The 24,392-nt window shown below is 40.1% G+C and overlaps 1 protein-coding gene and 1 pseudogene across 3 annotated transcripts in view; one reads left to right on the forward strand and one right to left on the reverse strand.

Moving 5' to 3' along the window:
* The window catches only part of EEA1 (early endosome antigen 1), a 169,619-nt gene that overhangs the window by 106,948 nt on the left and 38,279 nt on the right, over positions 1-24,392 (reverse strand). The window lies entirely within an intron of this gene.
* On the forward strand, positions 13,367-19,274 carry LOC123567631 (heterogeneous nuclear ribonucleoprotein A1-like 2; annotated as a pseudogene).

Consider the following 24,392-nt stretch of genomic DNA (forward strand, 5'->3'; position numbering starts at 1 on the left):
AGGTCAGAGGATCGAGACCATCCTGGCTAACACGGTGAAACTCTGTCTCTACTAAAAATACAAAAAATTAGCCAGGCGTGCTGGCACACACCTGTAGTCCCAGTTACTCGGGAGGCTGAGGCAGGAGAATCGCTTGAACTTGGGAGGTGGAGGTTGCAGTGAGCCAAGTTCATGCCACTGCACTCCAGCCTGGGTGACAAAGCAAGACTCTTTCTCAAAGAAAAAAACAAGAATATTTGTAGTCACTCATTAAATCAAAGATTAAAAAAAAAATAGTAATTAGCAAAAACATGATAAAATTATTACACATACAATTCTGCTACTTAAAGGTAGCAAGAAATAAACTTGTTTTGCTTCCATCAAGTATACCACAATTCTAAAATTCCCCTCCATTACAGATACAAAAATAAAATGGAATGTGTGTGGCAGTGGTGCTCCTGCACTGTAAGAAACAAGTAAATACATTATAACTTTGAAGGTTCTATGGAAAGTAAGTTTTATTTTATGAGAATGTACAGCTTTTACATATAAGAATGGTCATCTTCTCTTGCTTCTATGAAAAACAAAATACAATTCCTTTTAAAGATCACTGTTTCCCAAGGTCTCTCACTGATCTCCTCCTCTTCTGACTCAACATTCTCCCAGGTATATAACAATGCAATGGTTTTAGCTATCACTGACATGCTGATGACTCCCAAATCCATCTCTCTAGGCAAGAACTCACTCCAGAATTCTTATGCATCTTTAACAACATGTATCTCTACCTGCATCCCACAGGCATCTCTAATACAACAAATGCAAGACTCACTTCCCAAACCTCCTTTTCTCACCAACACCCACCTTTTACCTGAACTAGAAACCTAAAAATTTGGCTACTACTCTCTACTCTCCCTCTGATTCATTTCTAATAAAACATTAAGCATAAACATTTCTCCTTTCCATCTTCTCATCTCCATCCTCATTGTAGCTACTCATGTTCAGACACTCAGTATCTCTTGTCCAGACTACTGCAATAACATTAGAAACAGTGCTCCTATATCTGGTCTTCCTTCTCCCTAATTAATCTTCCACAGAGCTGCCAGAGGAATCTTTATAAAATAGATTCTTCAATATCCTTCACCAACCTTTATCATCAATATGGCATACAAGGTTCTGCATAACCATTCCCCTAACTCCCTCACCATATTTCAATACTAAATACTTGCATTTCCCTGAGCACGCCATCATACTTCAAACTTCTGTGCCTTTGCGTATACTGCTTCTTCCCTCCAGGAGCACCCTCATTAGCTTGTCAAGTTCCTTTACTCACTATAATACACAGCATATTGGATTTTTTTCATCCATATTTCCATAATGGCCACAGGTGGTACTTTAAACATACTATATTTTTCTATATTGTATATTTATTCACTGAAATATGAAAGAACCTGGCAGTGCAAAATTGGCCCAAAAAACAGAAGATCTTTAATAGCTTACAGATTATAAAATCTTCCAAGGGAGAAAATGAGCTAAGCAATAAGTACTCTGAGCATGTAAAAACTAAAAATAAATAAATAAAAAACCTGTTCCTTGAGTGCTGATGCAAAAAAAATGTATATCCTCATTTAGTATTTATGCACATTATGTGGCAGAATCAAAGCTCACTGTTTTCTGGGGATACTGATATGTAGACAAATATTACCATACAATGCTATGTAATACAATTATAGATAAAGAATTATGGGAACGCAGGAGAAGTATCCAACTCCACCTGTGGCAGCAGTTAATACTTTACAAAAATATATATACACATTATATATGTGTCTCATCTCCATCCTTATTGCAGCTGCATTGTGTGTGTGTGTGTGTGTGTGTGTGTGTGTGTGTGTGTGTGTGTGTGTGAGAGAGAGAGAGAGAGAGAGAGAGAGAGAGAGAGAGAGAGAGAGAAAGAGAGTCACTGGAATTCGGTACTAAAGAATAAATAGGAGTTTACCTGGCAGAGAAAAAAGCATTCTAAGCAAACGGAGGAGCATAAACAAAGGTGCAGGAAACACTATGAATAGCCATGTTACATTTAGGAAACAGAAGGCTTCTAGGTGTGTTCTGATCACAGAGCCAGAACGAAGGGCAGGGGACGACAGGTGATAAATGCAATAATCTCCTATGAAACTCCTGAAATGAGCAAATAGTAGTATTGAGGATGTGCCTCTGGACATCAGAATACAATGATGACATTAGGCTCCGAGATATGGTACTCAACATTGTCTTCTGAATGAATGAATGTTCCCAGTCAGGATGTTAGTCTAGCTGCTGTTACTCTCATTTTCTTCGAAACCATCTGTTGGCATTCTTAGATCTCCTACCCACTGTTGTACAACACTAGTAGATATGCCTTTAGTGCAACAGTACATGTACCTGTATAATGTTTAGCCTGTCATTTCTCTTTTGTGTCTCAACTTCTGCTAAGAACTAGAAAGCAAATGAAAAGTGTTCCTCGGAGAAGCTACATCCTTATTACATGATTTAATCTTCACAACTGTGGCTTTTTGACTATTGTCTCCACTTTCAGGTTTGGGCTCCAGATACCTAAGAGTCCCAGAAAGCTAATGATCACATTGAGGTATGCCATACCTTCTTACAACTTCCAAAAATTACCAGATTAATACTCCAGAAATAAATGATTCATTCCTAATGAGAAATTTTAGAAATCAGTAATATACATTATATTATAGAAATATTCCACATAAGTGAATTTTCCATGTGATTAAGATTTCCTTGTTTAAATAAAACTTAAATTTGGGGACATTTCTAATAAAAATAAATCTTTCTAAAATACATATAATTCCTCATCTTCTCAAACAGATGACATTAAACTTTTGCCTAATGCCTCCAAGACATAAATATTTATCACTGAAGAGATGTCTTCTACTCTATTAATTCTGGCAAGGTTCTTTAATTCTTATACCCACATTTTATAGTTTGCCTGCTTTGCATTTCAACAGTCATTTCTAAAAATTCTTAGCATGCTAGCTCTGGGAATGCTAACCTGCAATAAATGGGATGGGTAGATTTTTTTTTTAAGTTTATTAAAACCCATCATTCATTTAAAATAAAAGTATAATGAGTTTAGAATGAGTGCCTCAGGGATGTGCCATGAACAGACTGCATGACCTTTAGTTCATGGACTTTGAAAACCAATTTGATATATGAGACTCCTCTATTTTTTTCTAAATAATCTCCAAGGGGATCGAGGTTGCTAGATAAATTCCAGAGAAGGACTGTTAGCTAACAATAATACACTAAAGCTAGCCAGCTACATTTATTTCCCTTAGTCATTTCAAATTTGTCACCAACTTCCAAAAAACACAATTTACTTAAGATTAAAAACAATATATTCAATATACTTAAGAGTCTGGTTATCTGTAATCCTTTCTCATATCCACTGCAGCTAAGAACTTACCTTAACTAGATACTTAAGGTACTCCTGTTGCACCAAGTATCCTTTTAGTTAAAAGAAAAGCCCTGGCTTGCAGTTGTTCAAGCCCATAAACCCAGTACTTTGGGAGGCCAAGGCAGGCAGATCACTTGAGGCCAGGAGTTCTAGACTACCCTGGCCAACATGGTGAAACCCCATCTCTACTGGAAAAAAAAAAAAAATACAAAAAATTAGCCCAGCGTGGTGGTGCACGTTTGTAGTCCCAGCTACTTGGGAGGCTGAAGCAGGAGAATTTCTTGAACCCGGGAGGAGGCTGCAGTGAGCCAAAATTGTACCACTGCACTCCAGCCTGGGTGACAAAGTGAGACTCTGTCTCAAAAAAAAAAAAAAAAGGAAAGCCCTTACCTTAAGTGCAGAGTAGGTGAGATTATTAATTTTGATTTTGGCTAGCCCATCAAGAAGAAAAGTTGACCCACAAGGTCCAGAAGGATAACATGTGATAAAACGCTAAGCAGACTTTCAAGAATCTTTTATGCCTCCATCTTTGCTTGCACTGCTTCGGCTAGTTTAATTAGTATTATCCTACATGCACCCATTTCTCCACCACTGTTAAAATCTCTCATTTAACTGTCCTCCTACAAAGTTTTTCCTGAGTTCCTCTCATGCTGAATTAGCCACTGCACTTTTTGCAAATAATATCTATCATAGAAACTCCCTGGGGTAGAGATTGTACCTTATTCATCTATTATCTCCCTCACCTGCCAAAATATCTGCCACATAAAAGGTACTCCATTAATGTGTCAAATAACTAAATGTTGGTGAGAGTGCTTTCTTATATACATAATTACCTCATAGAAAAAAAGTAATTTTTGGTCTTTCTGGTGCAAAAGTTTGCATTATTTTATAAGATTTATAAAATACTTTTTAAAAGCTATGTTTCCTTTGTTTTTGGAATACCATAGTGATTTTCAAAGAAAACATATTATCAGGATCATCTGAGAAATTCTTTTCAGCCTGAAAATGGGCAGTGCTTCCCCTAACTTGCTCCCCTCCTCAGCCTTTGTTATGTGCAGCCTCACATACTGAGAAATACCGAGAAATATTTTTGGAGTGATCCACTGTTACTTATGAGAGTATGTCATTCTGTCACCATCCTCAAGTCTGGGGGAATTAAAACGAAAATTGAGACAGTCTGAGATTCAAGTTCTAATGCTGTATATTTTCCCCAGTAGGGACAATAACTGTTCATATGCAAAGTCTTCTTTCCTTTTTTTTGCGGGGGGTGGGGAGGCAGGGGGTGGGGATGGGACAGAGTCTCACTCTGTTGCCCAGGCTGGAGTGCACTGGCATGATCTCGGCTCATTACAACCCCTGCCTCCCAGGTTCAAGCGATTCTTGTGCCTCAGCCTTCCCTGTAGCTAGACTTGCAGGCACGTGCCACCACCCCAGTTAGTTTTTGTATTTTTAGTAGAGACAGGGTTTCACCATGTTGGCCAGGCTGGTCTCAAACTCCTGACCTCAATGGTCAGGTTGGTCTCGAACTCCTGACCTCAAGTGATCTGCCCACCTCAGCCTCCCAAAGTGCTGGAATTACAGGCATGAGCCACAGCACCCAGCCTCAAAGTCCTCTTTCTATGTAAGAGCAAAGTATTTTATACTAAAGCATTTTAGTACATCCATTAATGAAACATTAACAAAATAATAAAAATACAACTTACCAATGTTGGAATAATATTCACTTAATATTTTGATTTCAGGGCAAAATTGATACAAAATATTAACTTAAATTTCTATATTTATTTACAAATTCACAGAAAGACAGCTGCAAACAGTAAGAGAAACCACGCAGACTTCCCAAGAGCCTCTTTTCCTTATTGAAACTTCCTTTAAGCATGCATAATTAAAGCAATCCATATTCCCTTATAGCATAAAAAGTTAAGCAACACCGAGGCAAGGAAAAATGAGCTATTTTGAGCAACCCAAAACCAAGCTGCTAAAACAAAATATACAGGACCCACAGTAACACTTGAGTCATTAAGAAGTTCCTGTCCTCTTGTTTCATTTTCATCGTGCACTTTCTGGTAATGCTCCGATAAATCAATAGCAGTTATACATCTTTTCATACATAAGGGGCAGATGAAACCCTGTGAAATAACAACTTTTAGAAAAATATACAAAAAAAATTTGTATAAAACAAGACAATGCAAAGAGAAATAACAAGAAAATAATTAGTGTATCTCTTTTAGTACACATAAGGAAAATTTTCGAGTGGTAACTGTACAAAAGGTGAAAATTTATCCAAAGTCAGACTTCTAAAATTAGTTCCCATCCTTATGCTATAAATTTGCATTGGTTCAATTTCTTTTCATTATGGTATCCAGTTGCTTCAGTTAGAATATTATTTTGCTTATGACACTTTTAAAAATTATTTCTGTTTTATGATACTTTGTCCTTACTTATGTAAGACCTATTATTGGCAAGTTAGCTTTTGTTTTATTTTATTTATTTATTTATTTATTTATTTATTTATTTATTTACGAGACAGTTTCACTCTGTTGCCCAGGCTGGAGTGCAGTGGTACAATCTCAGATCACTGCCATCTCAACCTCCTGGGTTCAAGGGATTCTCATGCCTCAGCCTCCCGAGTAGCTGGGATTACAGGCACGTGCCACCATACCTGGCCAATTTTTGTATTTTTAGTAGAAATGGGGTTTCACCATGTTGGCCAGGCTGGTCTCCAACCCCTCCCCTGACAAGAACTGTCTGCCTTGGCCTCCCAAGGTGCTGGGATTACAGGCGTGAGTCACCGTGCCCAGCCGAGATTAAGAAATTACTGGCAAGAATAACAAATACTTTTCTGTCATATAATGTGCTTGACAAAGAAGTTCTCCTTGAAAGTAATTTAATGAAAGTAATTTTTAGTGTTTACTATATTCCACTAGTTTGAGATCCCATTCTTTCCCACACCCATAATTCCCAGATGATTCTTCCTTATAATTTTCTGAGGCAAATAAAACCATCTTCAAACAATATTTTAAATTCCCTATACCTAACAATACCAATATTTTAAAATATGTGCTGTTATACTGATCTATGTATGGCCTAAGGTTTTGTCAAATAAGAATAATAGGATGCGGGGCTGGGCATGGTGGCTTATGCCTGCATCCCCAGCACTTTGGGAGGCCGAGGCAGGCAGATCACTTGAGGTCAGGAGTTCGAGACCTGTCTGGCCAACATGGTGAAACCCCATTTCTCCTAAAAACACAAAAATTAGCCAGGCCTGGTGGCATGCGCCTGTAATCCCAGCTACTAGGGAGGCTCAGGCCGGAGAATCGCTTGAACCCGTGAGGCGGAGGCTGCAGTGAGCCAAGATTGCACCACTGCACTCCAGCCTGGGCAATAGAGTGAGACTCCATCTCAAACAAAAAAAAAGAATAATAAGGATGAGAGACTAGAATTGAAAGCATCAGGGAGAAAGGAAATAAAATAAAGACAGCAATGAGGATGAAATGTTATAACATCATGAGTGTCAGTGTCAAAAACAGATGTGGACTTGGGGCTCAACCAATGCCTCATTATATGACCTTAAGGAAATCACTTTGCTTTGCTTAAGTGTCCTTATCTATAAAATGGGACTAATATTAGCACATATTCTTCTAGAGTTATTGTGTATATAAAATACTAAATACAGTGCTTGAGATATTATAAGTACTCAACAAATATGACCTGTCATTAGATGTACGCTTAAAGATGAAAGGGAAGGACTGAGAGACTAGATGACAAGATAGCAATTAAAAACCTAGATTACTCAGCAAGGCCAAGGAAATGAAGTAGCGAGAATATGAAGAAGAAAGTTTGTGAGAGGATAATTATGGTAAAGAATGGGGAGATATGACTTTAATATTTCAGGTGAAACTACTGTGCCTGATGATACAGTAGAAGGTACTGCCATGGAATTGAGTAGCTAGAAAAGAGATAATAAAGATCATTGACATTGACAACATTAAGGAACTGGGCGGTTAAAATGTTCCTTGAGTTATCAAAGTCACTTAGAATAGCAAAGAAAGAGAGGAAGACTGAAAACAGATGCCAGATGGGAAGCAAGACAGGGTAGCAATTAAGAGCTAGACTTGGGCTTGAATCCTGGATTCATAACACTCTTAGTAGCTATGTGACCTTCAATTTCCTCATCTGTTAAGTGGAATAACAATAACACCTACTTCATATGAATATCATGACAATTAAGTAAGATAATACATGCAATGCACTTATCATTGTACCTGGTACAAAGAAAACATTCAGTAAATGTTAGCTATCATTACTTTAATTATTCCTTTTGTTAATAGCCCTTAAAGGAGATTATCCGGGGATGAAAGTAAGGAACATGAGTTCATTTTTTTTTTAACTGATGAAAGGGTTGTCTTCCAGATGACCACAGTCTCAAGTGCTAGAACTACAAAACAACTACAAAACAATTCTTTTTGAAAAGATGCTTCAGCCGGGTGCAGTGGCTCATGCCTGTAATGCCAGCACTTTGGGAGGCTAAAGCAGGCAGATCGCTTGAGCCTAGGAATTTGAGACCTGCCTTGGCAACATGGCAAATCCCCATCTCTACAAAAAAATACAAAAAAAAAAAAAAAAAAATTAGCCAGGCATGGTGGTGTGCAACTATAGTCCCAGGTACTTGGGAGGTTGAGGCGGGAGGATCACTTGAGTCCAGGAGGTCCAGGCTGTGGTGAGCCATGTTCACACCACTGCACTCCAGCCCAGGCAATAGAGTGAGACCCTGTCTCAAAAAAGAAAGAGAAAAAAGAAAAAGAAAAATATGCTTCATTTGTTTTGTTTTGTTTGAGACAGAGTCTCCCTCTGTCACCCAGGCTGGAGTACAGTGGCAGGATCTCGGCTTACTGCAACCACTGCCTCCCAGATTCAAGGGATTCTCCTGCCTCAGCCTCCGGAGTAGCTGAGATTACAGGCGCTTGCTACCACGCCCAGCTAATTTCTGTATTTTTAGTAGAGACGGGGTTTCACCATGTTGGCCAAGCTGGTCTCGAACTCCTGACATCAGGTAATCCACCTGCCTCAGTCTCCCAAAGTGCTGGGATCACAGGCGTGAGCCACAATGCCTGGCTGTTTTGTTATTGCCACCATAGCTTTCGGTTGACTTTCACTTTACTCTTGTTTGTTCACTGTTAAGTTTCCATATACAGTCATTCATTCAAAAAGTATTTACTTGCTGGTATTCTACCTCGCAGTAGGATAACTGTGGTTGACAGTGAAATATTATATATCACAAAATAGCTAAAAGAGAGTCTTTCCAATGCTTTCACCACAAAGAAATGACACATGAATGAGGTGATGGATACACTACACTGATTGGATTATTATACAACATAGATACGCATTGAACATTAAAATGTAACCCACAACTAGGTGTAATTAAAATGTGTCAATTTAAAAAGTAAATAAATTTTTAAGTACTATATGAGTTTTTATAAATCACATGGACATGTGATTACTATGTTCTAGCTGTTGTGGTATGGTGCTAAGAATACAATGATAAATAAGACAAGGTCTTCACCCTCAAGAAGCTTACAGACTCTCTGAAAAAGTTACCCAAAAAAATGACATTTTAGGCAGGGTACAGTGGCTCATGCCTATAATCTTAGCACTTTGGGAGGCCAAGGCAGGCAGATCACGAAGTCAAGAGATCAAGACCATCCTGGCCAATAAGCTAATAAAAAAACAAAAATTAGCTGGGCGTGGTGGCAGGAAGCTGAGGCAGGAGAATCGCTTGAACCCAGGAGGCAGAGATTGCAGTGAGCTGAGATCGCGTCACTGCACTCCAGACTGGGCGACAGAGTGATACTCTGCCTCAAAAAAGAAAAAATTACATTTTATGCCCCACTAATCAGAAAATCCTATTAGATCCATATTGAAAATGCATCCAGAACCTCAGCACCTCTGCTGTTACCACTCTGCTCCAAGTCACCATCACACTGTACATAGATCATTACAATAGCCTCCTAACACTCTCTTTGCTCCCACCCTTACCCCACTAACACACAGCAGCTAGAGTGTATCCCATAAAAATGCAAATCAAATCTTGTCGTTTCCTTGCTTAAAATTATCCGATAGCTTTCTACCACGGTAACAGTTAAAAACTAAAGTCTGTATAATAGTCTATAAGGCCCTACAAGAGGCGGGACTGATCGCTGACCCATTCTCCCCCTTGCTCACTATGCTAGAGCTACACTAGCCTCCTGGTTGCTTTTTCAATATGACAGGCATATTCCCACCTTAGAGACCTGCTGTTCCACACACCTGGAAAAATACTTGCCCCAGAAATCCACATGACTCATTTCCTCACCTCCTTCAGTTCTTTTTGTGTTATCCCCTCCTCAGAGAAGTCTTCCCTGATAACTAATTAAAATTGCAGCCACCAAGAACACTTTACATGCCCCCTTTCCTGCTTTATTTTTTTCAATAACGCCAACTGTCTAACTTGATATATTTTTTATTTATTTATTTTTGAGACAGGGTCTCACTCTATCATCCCAGCTAGAGTGCAGTGGCACAATCACGGTCAACTTGCAGCCTTGAACTCCTGGGCTGAAGTGATCCTCCCACCTTAGCCTCCAGAGTAGCTGAGAATACAGGTGCATGCCACCACTCCTGGCTAATTTTCTTTTTTATTTTTTGTAGAGACGGCATCTCCCTATGTTGTCCAGCCTGGTCTTAGGCAATCCTCCCACCTCAGACTCCCAAAGTGCTGAGATTATAGGCATGAGCCACCATGCCTGGCCAATACATGTTTAGTATGTTTACTATGTTTTTATTTTTGCCTATTTCCACCCGGTTGAATGTAAGCTCCACCAGGATAAATATTTTTTAGTTTATCCTAACTAATGGGTAAAAGTAAGCTCTTTCACCCATCCCACCACATGAGGACACAGGGATAAGACACCATCTATGAACCAGGAAATGGGCCCTCATTAGACATCAAATCTGCCAGCACCTTGATCTTGGACTTCTCATCCTCTAGAACTATGAGAAATAAATTTCTACAGTTTATAAGCTACTAAGTCTGTGGTATTTTATATTAGCAGTCTGAACTTACTAAGATAAGCAGGTGAGGTACAGAGATTAGCTTATGGAAAAGCCCCAGAGAAAAGAAAAAACGTGGCGCACTGTAAAAACAGAGAGAGAATTCAGTATGCCTGGATCAAAAAATATCAAGAAGACTACGAGAAGAAATGAAGTTATAGAGGTAAAAAGAAAGCAGATCACCAAAAAAAAGAAGATAAACAACAACAAAAAAACTTCTAGAACATGCTAAAGAATTTAGACTTTATTCTAAGGACAATTGATTGAAAACCATTAACCTGGGTGTGTGTTTGTTTTTTGTTTTGTTTTTGAGACAGTCTTGCTTTATCACCTAGACTGGAGTGCAGCGGCACGAACTCAGCTCACTGCAACCTCTGCCTCCCAAGCACAAGAAATTCTCATGCCTCAGCCTTCCGAGTAGCTGGGATTACAGGCATGCAGCGTCATGTCCAGCTAAATTTTTTTTTTTTTTTGTATTTTTAGCAGAGACAGGGTTTCTCCATGTTGGCCACGCTGGTCTCAAACTCCTGGCCTCAACTGATCCGCGAGCCTGGGCATCCAAGTGCTGGGATTACAGGCATGAGCCACCATTCCTGGCCTAACCTGGGTTTTAACCAGGAAAATGGCATCATAAAATCCTAGCGATATTTTAAAAGAATAGATTCAGCTGGAAGAGAAAGGAGATAGGAGGTGGGTAACATCAGATAAAAGGAGGACAGGGAAAAAAAAAAAAAAGACAAAAAAATAATAATAATAAGCATAGGCCAGGCACCGTGGCTCACACCTGTAATCCCAGCTCTCAGGGAGGCAGAGGCGGGAGGATAGCTTGAGCCCAGGGCCCAGGAGTTCGAGACCTGCCTGGGCAATATAGCGAGACCCCGTGTTCCACAAAAAGGAAGAAAAAAAAAAAGACAAAAAAAAAAAGGAGGACAGTTACAATAATATGTGACAGTTAAAGATTGATGGTAGTCTATGTTAAGGCAGTAACAGAATGGATTAAAATTATTGCTTAAGCAATTTCAATAGAAAAGGTTTTCTGAAGAGGTGATAACTAAACTAAAATTTAAATTTTTTTTTTTTTTTTTTTTGAGACAAATTCTTGCTCTGTCACCCAGGCGGGAGTGCAGTGGTATGATCTTGGCTCACTGCAACCTCCACCTTCTGGGTTCAAGTGATTCTCCTGCTTCAGCCTCCTGAGTAGCTGGGACTACAGGTGCGTGTCACTACACCCGGCTAATTTTTGTATTTTTTTGTTGTTTTTTTTTTTGAGACGGAGTCTTGCTCTGTCACCCGGGCTGGAGTGCAGTGGCCAGATCTCAGCTCACTGCAAGCTCTGCCTCCCAGGTTTACACCATTCTCCTGCCTCAGCCTCCCGTGTAGCTGAGACTACAGGCGCCCGCCACCTCGCCCAGCTAGTTTTTTGTATTTTTTAGTAGAGACGGGGTTTCACCGTGTTAGCCAGGATGGTCTCAATCTCCTGACCTCGTCATCTGCCCGTCTCGGCCTCCCAAAGTGCTGGGATTACAGGGTTGAGCCACTGCGCCCGGCTAATTTTTGTATTTTTAGTAGAGATGGGGTTTCACCATGTTGGTCAGGCTGGTCTCGAACTCCTGACCTTGTGATCTGCCTGCCTTGGCCTCCCAAAGTGTTGGATTACAGGCATGAGCCACCACACCCAGCCTAGGAGATGAGATTTGATAGGCAGGTAGAGGCCACATATGTAGGGCCTTACAGACCATGATAAGATATAATGGAATTTATTTTGCATAACAGGAAGCCAATGAATTTTTTTTTTTTTTCTTGCTGGGAAGTATAGCCTCCAGCAGAAGCTGGAAGCAGGCATTTCCTAAAGCCAATGAAGATTTTAATTCAGGGAATGGCCTGATCTGATTCCAGTTCTTCTGGTTGCTCTTTGGAGAAGTGACCTAAAATGATAAGGATAATACACCCTTATGATCATCTAGGTGAAGGACGAGGGTGGCAGCAGAAATAGAAAGAAGAGGATAAGACCAGGCATGGTGGCTCACACTTGTAATCCTAACACTTCAGGAGGCCAAGGTGGGAGGACTGCTTGAGGCCAAGAGCTTGAGACCAGCTTGGGCAACATAGCAAGACCCCTTGCTACAAGAAAATTAAAAATTAAATTTCTACACAGCTTCCTTTGGGGAAAAAAAAAAAAAAAAAAGGTGGGGGAAAGGACTGAAGATATATCTGGGGGCTAAAATGAATAGGATTTATCATGTACTGAATATGACTGAGGAAAAGGAAGAATCAAGTTTGCTCTGAAATCCTTAGCTTCAGTATCTGAGATTTTCTACAATTTTCAGCTTTCTAAGATGGCTAAAAGAATAGCAAGTTGAATGTTGGGGCAGGAAAAGGTGGAGGGCAAGAATTTAACTTACACATTAAATTTAGGACACATATTAAATTTAAAATGCATATGAAAGACCTAACCTTCCACCATAAGAATCTAGAAAAAAGATAAGCAAACTAAATCCAAAGTAAGTAGATGGAGGAAATTAAATATAAAAGCAGAAACCAATAAAAGAGAAAAGCAAAAGATAGAAAAATTAACAAAGTCAAAAGTTGGCTTTCTTAAAAATTAATAAATGGATAAACTAATAGGAATAATCAGGAAAGAAAGAAAAAGATAAAATATTTTCTCTCTTACCAAAATCATGGGCTATCACTACAGATGCTATAGACATTTATGCCAATAAATTCAACACATTAGATGAAATAACAGATTCCTTAAAAACACAATTCACCAAAACTAACTGAAAAAGAAACAGAGAATCTGAGTAATAATCAATACACCTCCCAAAAAGAAAGCTCCAAGCCCAGATGGTTTTATTAGTGAATTCTAGCAAACATTCAAGGTATAATTAGTGCCTATTTCTTTCAGAAAATATAGGAAGGAGTGTTTCCTAATTTACGAGGCCAGGAAAATCCAGATTCCAAAACCTGACAAAAACATTTCAAAAAAGAAAATTAGAGACTGATATCCCTCATGACCAAATGAAAAGGTCCCCCAGAAATATATAAACAAATGAAATCTAGCAGTATACAGGCTGAGCATCCATTATCTGAAATGCTTGAGACACTTTTGGATTCTGGAATTTTTTTTTTTTTTTTTTGGAATATTTACATGATACTTACCAGTTGGACATCCTAAGGCAAAAAATCCAAAATCTGAAATGAACACCATTTCGGCACTCAAGTTTGGAGTTGTGGAGCATTTCAGATTTTGAATTTTCATATTAGGGATGCTCCACCTGTATTAAAATAGTAATAAAAACACAGCAAGACCAAGTGGAGCTTATCCTAGAAACAAGAGTAGATCAACGTTCAAAAATCAATGTAAATCATCAAAACAACGGAAGGGGAAAATCATATTATCATCTCAATAGATGTGGGAAAAGCATTTCGCAATATTCAAAATTCATTCAAATGGAAAGGGGAGGGGAAAAGAAGGGAGAGAGGGAGGGAGGGAAGGGGAAAAGCTCTCAGAAAACTAGAAAGCATCCTTAAGCTGATCAGAAAAAAACTCATGGCTACCATCATTCTTAGTGGTAAAAACCTTAAATGCTATTCCCCTAAGTTCACAAAGTAAAATAATTACTCTCCCCAATTCTATTTAATATTTGACCCAAATTAAGGCCCGATACTGTGTCCTGCCTTGACATCTGGTGAAACTGGGAGGGCCTCAAATGGCCTAACCACAAGTTTGCCTCCCCATTCTGCTCCCACAGATAAAGCTGCCTACTCAAACAGCCCTTCTGATCACAGGGACCAGGCACAGTGCCTGCTTATCCCTACGTAGTGGGTTTCCATGTCCTGGTCCCCCAACAGCCCACACACTTATCCAAACAATCCAATCATATCCTTCTTTAGGAATCAGAAGGTATGCCAGCCTCTTGATACTACCAAGCCTGCCTCCCACAGCCCCTGGTTGTTCATTTTGTTCCCAAATGTAATCTTCATGTAGCCATGCATGGCATGTAGTGTCCTTCTCCCCTAGGCTGTAAACATATGTAACTAACACACTGCTATTGATCTCAACCGTCCTGTGTCATGTGTTCAGCCATTCCCATAACCCTAGGGCAAAATCCCTCCTTCACCACACGGTAAACAGGAGGCAATGAAAACACTGGCAAATGCAAATGACTTGCACCCAGTATAAAGGAGTTTTACAATTCAATAAGATAATCCAATTTTTTTTTTTTTTTTTGAGTTGTGGTCTCACTCTGTCACCCTAACAGGAGCGCAGCGGCGCAATCTCAGCTCACCGCAACCTCCACCTTGCAGGATCAAGCGATTCTCCTGACTCAACCTTTCAAGTGGCTGGGATTACAGGCACGTGCCACAATGCCTGGCTAATTTTTTTTTTTTTTTTTTTTTTTTTTGAGATGGCGTCTCACTCTGTTGCCCAGGCTGGAGTACAGTGGTGCAATCTCGTTTCACTGTAAGCTCCGCCTCCGAGTTCTCACCATTCTCGTGCCTCAGCCTCCTGAGTAGCTGGGACTACAGGCACCCACCACCACGCCCAGCTAATTGTTTTGTATCTTTAGTAGAGACGGGGTTTCACCATGTTAGCCCGGATGGTCTCGATCTCCTGACCTCCTGATCAGCCCACCTCGGCCTCCCCAAGTGCTGGGATTACAGGCATGAGCTACCACACCCGGCTTAATTTTTAAAATAGGTACATTTCCAGTTCCAGAAAAAATGGCATAGATGCACTTTTCCTTATTCCTTCTGCCAAGTACAGCTAAAATTCATGGATTATATATAAAACAAATGTAAGAAGATGCTGAAAGATACAGAGAGGAAGGCAGACCAGTTAGTGATCTCAGCCAAGGAATGACAGACTGATGAGTTCTTTGCCTCATATATTCTGAAATGAATACTGGAGAAGCCAACAATCTGGAAACACCAGACCATGCTAACAAGAAAAGCCTGCTCTCTCCAGGCACAAGATCAGGGAAGAGTTAGTCCTCCCACTGCTAAATCTAACTGGCTTTTTAGAAAAGGGGCTCAGTGTAGTAGATCATGCCTGTAATCCCAGCACTTTGGGAAGCCGAGGCAGGTGGATTGTTTGAGCTCAGGAATTCAAGACTAGCCTGGGCAACATGGCAAGACCACATCTCTATAGAAAAAAAAAACAAAAATTAGCACGGCCACGGGGATGTGTGCCTATGGTCCCAGCTACCTACTCTACTTGGGAGGCAGTGGTAGGAAGATCACTTAAGCCTGGGAGATTGAGGCTGCAGTGAGCAGTGATCACACCACTGCACTCAGCCTGGGGAACAGAGTGAGATGGAGAGGAGGAGGGGAGGGAAAGAAGGAACGGAGGAAAGGAAAGGGAAAGGGAAAGGAAGAAAGAGGGAAAGAAAGGTGGTGAAGTAATGAGATACTACACATACGGAGGTCAGTTGGAGAGCTAGGAAAACACCAGAAGAGAGGTATCAGAGAAGCACAAGAAAGATTGCATTATTAGACAGCAAGAGTTGACTGGACTACATGGTTCTAAGAAGTAAAGTAAGATGAGGATAAAGAAGTAAAGATGAGAATTAGTAGTGAAACTACTAGTGAGTAGTTTCAATGGAAAAACTGAGGATGGAAGCCAAATTGGAATGGGATAAACAATAAACAAAGACATTTGCTTCTAGCAATATGGTGTACTCAACAGTCTGAACTGTCCTGATGAAAACAATGAAATGATATAAAATATCACTTATTACATTATGTATTATATATATTATATATTATTACAGCTGACCCTGGAACACCACAAGTTTGAACTGTGTGGGTCCACTTATACATGGATTTTCTCCCACCTCTGCCTCCTCTGAGACAGCAAGACCAACTCCACTTCTTCCTCCTCCTCAACATAAAGACAAGGATGAAGACCTTTATGACCTTCCACTTAAAGAACAGTAAATATATTTTCTCTTTGTTATGACTTTCCTTTTCTTTTTTCTTTTTTGGCTCTATGGAATCTTTCTAGGTCATATGGTTTTTTTTTTTTGTTTTTTTGGTTTTTTTTTGAGACAAAGTCTCACTCTGTCGCCTAGGCTGGAATGCACTGGAGCGATCTCAGCTCACTGCAACCTCTGTCTCCTGAGTTCAAGTGATTCTCCTGCCTCAGCCTCCCAAGTAGCTGAGATTATAGTCACACGCCACCATGCCCGGCTAAGTTTTGTATTTTTAGTAGAGACGTGGTTTCATCACGTTGGCCAGGCTGGTCTCAAACTCCTGACCTCAGGTGATCTGCCCACCTTGGCCTGCCAAAGTGGGGGATCACAGGCATGAGCCACCGCACCTGGCCTCTTTTTATTTTTTTTTTCAATTTTTATTTTAGATTCAGAGGGTATATGTGCAGGTTCATTACCTGGGTATATTGCATGATGCTGAGGTTTGGGGTACAAATGATCCTGTCACCCAGGTACTGAGCATAGTACCCAACAGTCAGATTTTCAACCACTGCCTGCCTCCTTCCCTTCTCATTCTAGTAGTCTCCAGTTTCTATTGTTGCCACCTTTATGTCCATGAGTACCCAATGTTTAGCTCCCATTTATAAGTGAGAACAAGCCGTATTTGGTTTTCTGTTCCTGTGTTAATTTACTTGGGATAATAGCCTCTAGCTGCATCAATATTGCTACAAAGAACATGATTTTGTTATTTTTATGCCTGCATGGTATTTTGTGGTGTATATGTACCATATTTTTTTTTCCAATCCACCACTGATGGGCACATAGGTTGATTCCATTTATTTGTTATTGTGACTAGGGCTGCAATGAACATCCAAATACATATGTCTTTCTGGTAGAACGGTTTGTATTTGTTGAGATACATACTCAGTAATGGATTACTAGGTTGCATGGTAGTCCTAAGTTCTTTAAATCTCGAAACTGCTTTACACAGTGGCTGAACTAATTTACATTCCCACCAACAATGTACAAGCATTTTCTTTTTCTCTGCAGCCTCACCAACATTTGTTTTTTGATATTTTAATAATAGTCATTCTAACTGGTGTGAGATGGTATCTCATTGTGGTTTTGACTTGCATTTCCCTGATGATTATAGATGTGGACCATTTTGTCACGCTTCTTGGCCACTTGTATATCTTCTTCTGAGAAGTGCCTGTTTGTGTCTTTTGACCATTTTTTAATGGCTTTTTTTTTTTTTTTTGCTTGTTCAACCGTTTAAGTTTCTTACAGATTCTGGATATTAGACCTTTGATATCTGCAAATTTAGCTGCACAGTTTGCAAATGTTTTCTCCCATTCTGCAGGCTATCTCTTTACTCTGTTGATAGTTTCTTTCACTGTGCAGAGGCTCTTTAATTAGTTCTGCTTGTCAGTTTTTGATTTTGTTGCAACTGCTTTTGAGGACTTAGTTATAAATTCTTTCCCAACACTAATGTCCAGAATGATGTTTCCTAGGTTTTCTTCTAAGATTCTTATAGTTTAAGGTCTTACATTTAAATCTTTAATCCATTTTGAGTTACATTTTGTATATGGTGAAAGGTAGGGAGTCCAGTTTCATTCTTCTACATAAGCCACATGATTTTCTTAATAACATTTTCTTTTCTCTATCTTACTTTATTGTAAGAATACAGTGAGACACGTTCATCAGCTTGCTCCTTTCTGCCCGCGGACGCTGCCGAAGAAGCATCATTAAAATCTCTCTTCTCCCTTCCATCACGTCTAAGTCTGAGTCTCCTAAAGAGCCCGAACAGCTGAGGAAGCTCTTCATTGGAGGGTTGAGCTTTGAAACAACCGATGAGAGCCTAAGGAGCCATTCTGAGCAATGGGGAACATTCACAGACTATGTGGTAATGAGAGATCCAAACACCAAGCACTCCAGGGGCTTTGGGTTCATCACATATGCCACTGTGGAGGAGGTAGATGCAGCCATGAACGCAAGGCCACACAAGATGGATGGAAGAGTTGTGGAACCAAAGAGAGCTGTCTCAAGAGAAGATTCTCAAAGACCAGGTGCCCACTTAACTGTGAAAAAGATATTTGTTGGTGGCATTAAAGAAGACACTGAAGAACATCACCTAAGAGATTATTTTGAACAGTATGGAAAAATTGAAGTGACTGAAATCATGACTGACTGAGGCAGTGGCAAGAAAAGGGGCTTTGCCTTTGTAACCTCTGACGACCATGACTACGTGGATAAGACTGTCATTCAGAAATACCATACTGTGAATGGCCACAGCTGTGAAGTTAGGAAAGCCCTCTCAAAGCAAGAGATGGCTAGTGCTTTATGCAGCCAAAGAGGCTGAAGTGGTTCTAGAAACTTTGGTGGTGGTCGTGGAGGTGGTTTCGGTGGGAATGACAACTCTGGTAATGGAGGAAACTTCAGTGGTAGTGGTCGATATGGTGGCAGTGGGGATGGCTATAATGGGTTTGGTAATGATGGAAGCAATTTTGGAGACGGTGGAAGCTACGATGATTTTGGCAATTACAACAATCAGTCTTCAAATTTTGGACCCATGAAGGGAGGAAACTTTGGAGACAGAAGCCCTAGCCCTTATGGTGGTAGAGGCCAATACTTTGCCAACCAAGAAACCAAGGTGGCTATGGCAGTTCCAGTAGCAGCAGTAGCTATGGCAGAGGCAGAAGATTTTAATTAGGAAACAAAGCTTAGCAGGAGAGGAGAGCCAGAGAAGTGACAGGGAAGTTACAGGTTACAACATATTTGTGAACTCAGCCAAGCACAGTGGTGGCAGGGCCTAGCTGCTACAAAGACCTGTTTTAGACAAATACTCATGGATATGGGCAAAAAACTCAAGGACTGTATTTGTGACTAATTGTATAACAAGTCATTTTAATTTCTGTTCTGTGCAAAGTGTAAAGCATTCCAACAAAGGGATTTAATGTAGATTTTTTTTTTTGCATCCATGCTGTTGCTTGCTAAATGTAATAGTCTGATCATGATGCTGAATAAATGTCTTTTTTATAATGTGCAAAGAAAAAAAAAGAATACAGTATATAGCATATATAACATGCAAAATATGTGTGAATCAACTGTTTATATTATAGGTAAGGCTTCTGGTCACCAGTAGGCTATTAGTAGTTAAGTTTTTGGGGAGTCAAAAGTTATACATGAATTTCAGCTGCACAGGAGGTTGGCACCCAAATTGTTCAAGGGTCAACTACATATTATAAAATATAAAATATTATATAAATCACACCAAAGTATTTCTTTAATGTTTATTTCTTTAATGTCCTGGAGACCATGATATTTCCAATTCTGCTTAGAAGCTGTTAAAGGCACAATGTTAAAATCTAGAGCTTGTCCAAGGTAGGAAGCCAAACTCAATGTTAAGGTAAAAAGGAAACAAACCTCAGAGAGACAGAGAGAGAGACCAACCAAGACCTTGTCTGTACCTTAGTATTGGTGGCATATGGAAAAAATAATTTCCCCTGAGAATCCATAACCACCAATAGCCCTCAATTAGATTAGTAGTCAGAATGTATGCTGTTATATAATCTGAAGAATTTCAAGCTCAGAGCTTAATTTCAGGCAGTCCCCAGTTAACAGCACCTCTCTAATGTTCCCATCCATTAAGTGGAAGTGAATCATGATAAAGTTTTTCATCCTTGTTTTCTCTGAGTAGGCTGAAAAGGAAGAGAAAGAAGTACAATTGGTCTTGCTGTCTCGGAGGTGGCAGAGGTGGAAGAAAATTCACATGTAAGTGGACCTGCGCAGTTCAAGCCTGTGTTGTTCAAGTGTCGGCTGTAATAACATATATGTAATACATAATGTTGAGCACTGGCAAAAGCAAATCCTCTCTGGAAGAACATCAACATAGACCACAAAGAGTTTCCACAAGAAAAGTTCCAAGGAACAAAAATTCACAATCGAAAAAAGTTTACAAAATATACAAGAGAACAAGCCACAAGCCATTATGAGTGACATCCAACAGAAAGAACTAGCAACAGAGTCAAACCTATAAAGTTTCAAATACTATAATGCTATAAACATTACCAGACAGAAAATATAGAATAATCGTATTTGAATGTTTTAATAAATAAAAGAGAAGCTTGAAAATTGAAGCAAAGAACAAGGAACTAAGAAAAAGAAAGATCAAATTTGAAAAAAAAAAAAAAAAAAAAAAAAACAGAATTAGCTGGACATGGTGGCACATGCCTGTAATCTCAGCTACTCAAGAGGCTGAGGTGGGAGGATTGCTTGAGCCCAGAAGTTCGAGGCTGCAGTGAAAGCTATGATTGCACCACTGCACTCCAGTCTGGGTGACAGAGCAAGATCCTGTGAAAAAAAGAAGAGGTGAGGCGAGGGGAGGGGAGAGGAGAAGGGAAGAGAAAGGAAGGGATGGGAGGGAACTGGAGGGGAAAGGAGGGGAGGAGAGGGGAGGGGAGGAGAGGGGAGGGGAGAGGAAAGGAGGAGAGGAGAGGGGAGAGAAGTAGAGGGGAGGAGAAGAGAGGGGAGGAGAGGAGACGGGAGAGGAGAAGAGGAAAGGGGAGGGGAGGGCACAGACAGGAAGGGACAGGAGGGGATGGGACAGGAGGGAAGGGGAAGGGAGGCAAGAGAAGGGGAGAGGGGAGAGAAGGGAAGGGAGGGGAGAAAAGGGAAAGAGAGAGGAGGGGAGGGGAAGGGGAGAAGGGGGGAAGGGAGGAAGAGGGCAAGGAAGGAAGGAGGGAGGGAGAGAGGGAGGGAGGGAGGGAAGGAAGAAAGGATAAAGGGAGGGAGGGAGGGAAGGAGGGAAGGGAGGAAGGGAGGAAGGGAGGAAGGGAGGAAGGGAGGAAGGGAGGGAGGGAGGGAGGGAGGGAAAAGCCGGTCACGGTGGCTCACGCCTGTAATCCCAACACTTTGGGAAGCCGAGGCGGGCGGATCACGAGGTCAGGAGATTGAGACCATCCTGGCTAACACGGTGAAACCCCGTCTCTACTAAAAATACAAAAAATTAGCCGGGCATGGTGGCAGGCACTTGTAGTCCCAGCTACTGGGGAGGCTGAGGCAGGAGAATGGCATGAACCTGGGAGGTGGAGCTTGCAGTGAACCAAGATAGCGACACTGCACTCCAGCCTGGGCGATAGAGTGGAACTTCATCTCAAAAAAAAAAAAAAGAAAGAAAGAAAGAAAAAACTTCTAGAAATGAAAAAAAAAGACACTTAAAATGAAAATTAACGGGCATATTAAACAGCAGGTATTCTCCACAGCTGAGGAAAGATTTAATTAATTGGATAATACATTTTTTTAATCCAAAATGAAAAACAAAAAAGAAGGATATAAAATATAAAACAGACAAGACACGGTGGCTCATGGCTATAATCCCAACATTTCGGGAGGCCAAGGCAGGAGGATCACTTGAGGTCAGGAAGTCAAGACCAGCCTCCAACCAGAGTCACAGATGGAGACCCTATCTCAAAAACCAAAAAATTAAAAACTAAAACAGGGAGAGGTGCAGTGGCTCACACCTATAATTCCAGCACTTTGGGAAGCTGAGGCAGGAAAATTGCTTAAAGCCAGGACTTCAAGATCAGCCTAAGCAACATAATGAGATCCCATCTCTACAAAAAAAAAGAAAAGAGCCAGGCATGGTGATGTGCACCTATAGTCCCACTACTAGAGACATCAGATTGGGAGAATTGCTTGAGCCCAAGAGTTTGAGGTGCAGTGAACTATGACCACGCTCCAGCCCAGGCAATAGAGCAAGATCTTGTCTCAAAAAATAAAAATAAAAATGAAAAACACATATAATAGAATAAACGATAAAGGGAGAAATGTTAACATACAGGAAGCCCCCAACTTAGGATAGTTTGACTTAAAATTTTTGGCTTTATGACTGATTTATCAAGATGTAACCCCATCATAAATCGAGGAGCATCTGTATATCTAATCTAGGTTTTAGATGGCAATATCGGAAAAAAATTGAGGCAACAGTCAAAGATAATCACCGAGAATTTTCCAAAACACTTCAAATACACATTGGTGTGTACAGAAAGCCCAATGAGTCTCAAGCAGGATTAAACACACACACACATATAACAGGAAATGAAAGAAAGAGACTAGAACAGATTGACTGACTGGCTGATTAATTTTTTAAAAACCATCACAGGAGTAGAGAAAAGGATCCCTTCAATAGAACCAAATAGACTAAAAGCAGTCATCTCAACAGTAACAATATGACCCAGAAAAAAGACAGAGATGGAAGTTTTCAATGTGCTGACAAAAAAAAAAAGATCTGTATGTAGAATTTTATGCTCAGCAAAATCGTGTTTCAAGAATGAGCATGAAATAAAATTTTAGACCAAAACTGAGAGTCTAGCAAATCAGTCCTCATTTTTAAAAATCCTAAACGATGTACTATAACACGAAGAAAATAATTGTACGTGGAAGGCTGATGATGCAATAAGGAATGGTAAACAACTATACTGGTAAACAATGGATAAATCTAAAAACAATAATAACCTCTAATTTGTGAAGATAAAAGAAAATAAGATAAATCTAAACTACTGAACCACAATACAAGTTGGGAAGTAGTGATCCATATCAAAGCATTCAAAGGTCCTTGAAATGGAAGGAGAGAAAAGTATTTTAGACATTATGTATGTTACAAAAGAAACAAAAATGGGCCGGGCATGGTCACTCACACCTATAATCCCAGCACTTTGGGAGGCCGAGGTGGATGGATCACTTGAGGTCAGAAGTTCAAGACTAGCCTGGTCAACATGGTGAAATCCTGTCTCTACTAAAAACACAAAAAAATTAGCAGGGCATGGTGGCATGTGCCTGTAATCCCAACTACTTAGGAGGCTGAGGTGGGAGAATCATTTGATCCTGGGAGGTGGACATCGCAGTGACCCGAAATCACGTCACTGTACTCTAAGGCAACAAAGCAAGACTCTGTCTCAAAAACATAAAAAGAAAAGAAACACTAAATGAACAGAATATAATGCATAATATCCAAACTAGTAGCAGTACCCAGGACTAACCCCAGCAATGTACTCCACCACCATGTGAAGGTTGCTTACCAAAGGGCCAGCAAATAAGAATGAATAGCCAGAGAGGTAGGAAAAAAACCAGAAGAGTGTGGTATTACAGAAGCACAGAAAAGAGTGTGTAGTAAGGAAGTTAAATCCAAACTAAGGCAAAAAGAGAAAAAGAAACAGAAAAGCAAGATAAAGAAAAAGTACAAAGCGCAATAAAAATAAATCAATATACATCAATAACCAAAATAATTCAAAGGGGTTTTCCCAGTTAAAAGACACGTGTTACGCTGTTTGCCACAAAAAAAAAAAAACAAAAAAAAAACCCACCTAAAACAAAAGGAACAAAAAAATATGAAAATGAAAAGAAAGAAAAAGTCCAGGAGCAGTGGCTCACACCTATAATCCCAGAACTTTGGGAAGCTGAAGCAGGCAGATCACCTGAGGTCAGGTATTCGAGACCAGCCTGGCCAATGTAGCAAAACCCCGTCTCTATTAAAAATACGAAAAAAAAATTAGCCGGGTGTGGTAGCACACACCTGTAATCCCAGCTATGCAGAAGGCTGAGGCAGGAGAATCACTTGAACCTGGGAGGCAGAGGTTGCAGCGAGCCAAGATTGCGCCACTGCACTCCAGCCTGGGCAACAGAGTGAGACTCTGTCTCAAAAAAAAAAAAAAAAAAGAAAAGAAAAGAAAGGAAGAAGAAGATACACAAAATACTAATCAAAACAAAACTGGGGTTATTCCACTACTATTAAACACCAATTCACCAAAAAGATATAACAGATCTAAGTAGATAAAATATGAAGCCAGTGACTGTAAACAGCATATTAGAGAAGTTTGGCTCTGAAGGAAAGCAAATAATAGATGGTACCTGAAGAGGGGATTTCAAGTCAGAGAAAAAGT

The sequence above is a fragment of the Macaca fascicularis genome, chromosome 11 (genome assembly GCF_037993035.2).
Source record: "Macaca fascicularis isolate 582-1 chromosome 11, T2T-MFA8v1.1".
Classification (NCBI taxonomy): Eukaryota; Metazoa; Chordata; class Mammalia; order Primates; family Cercopithecidae; genus Macaca; species Macaca fascicularis.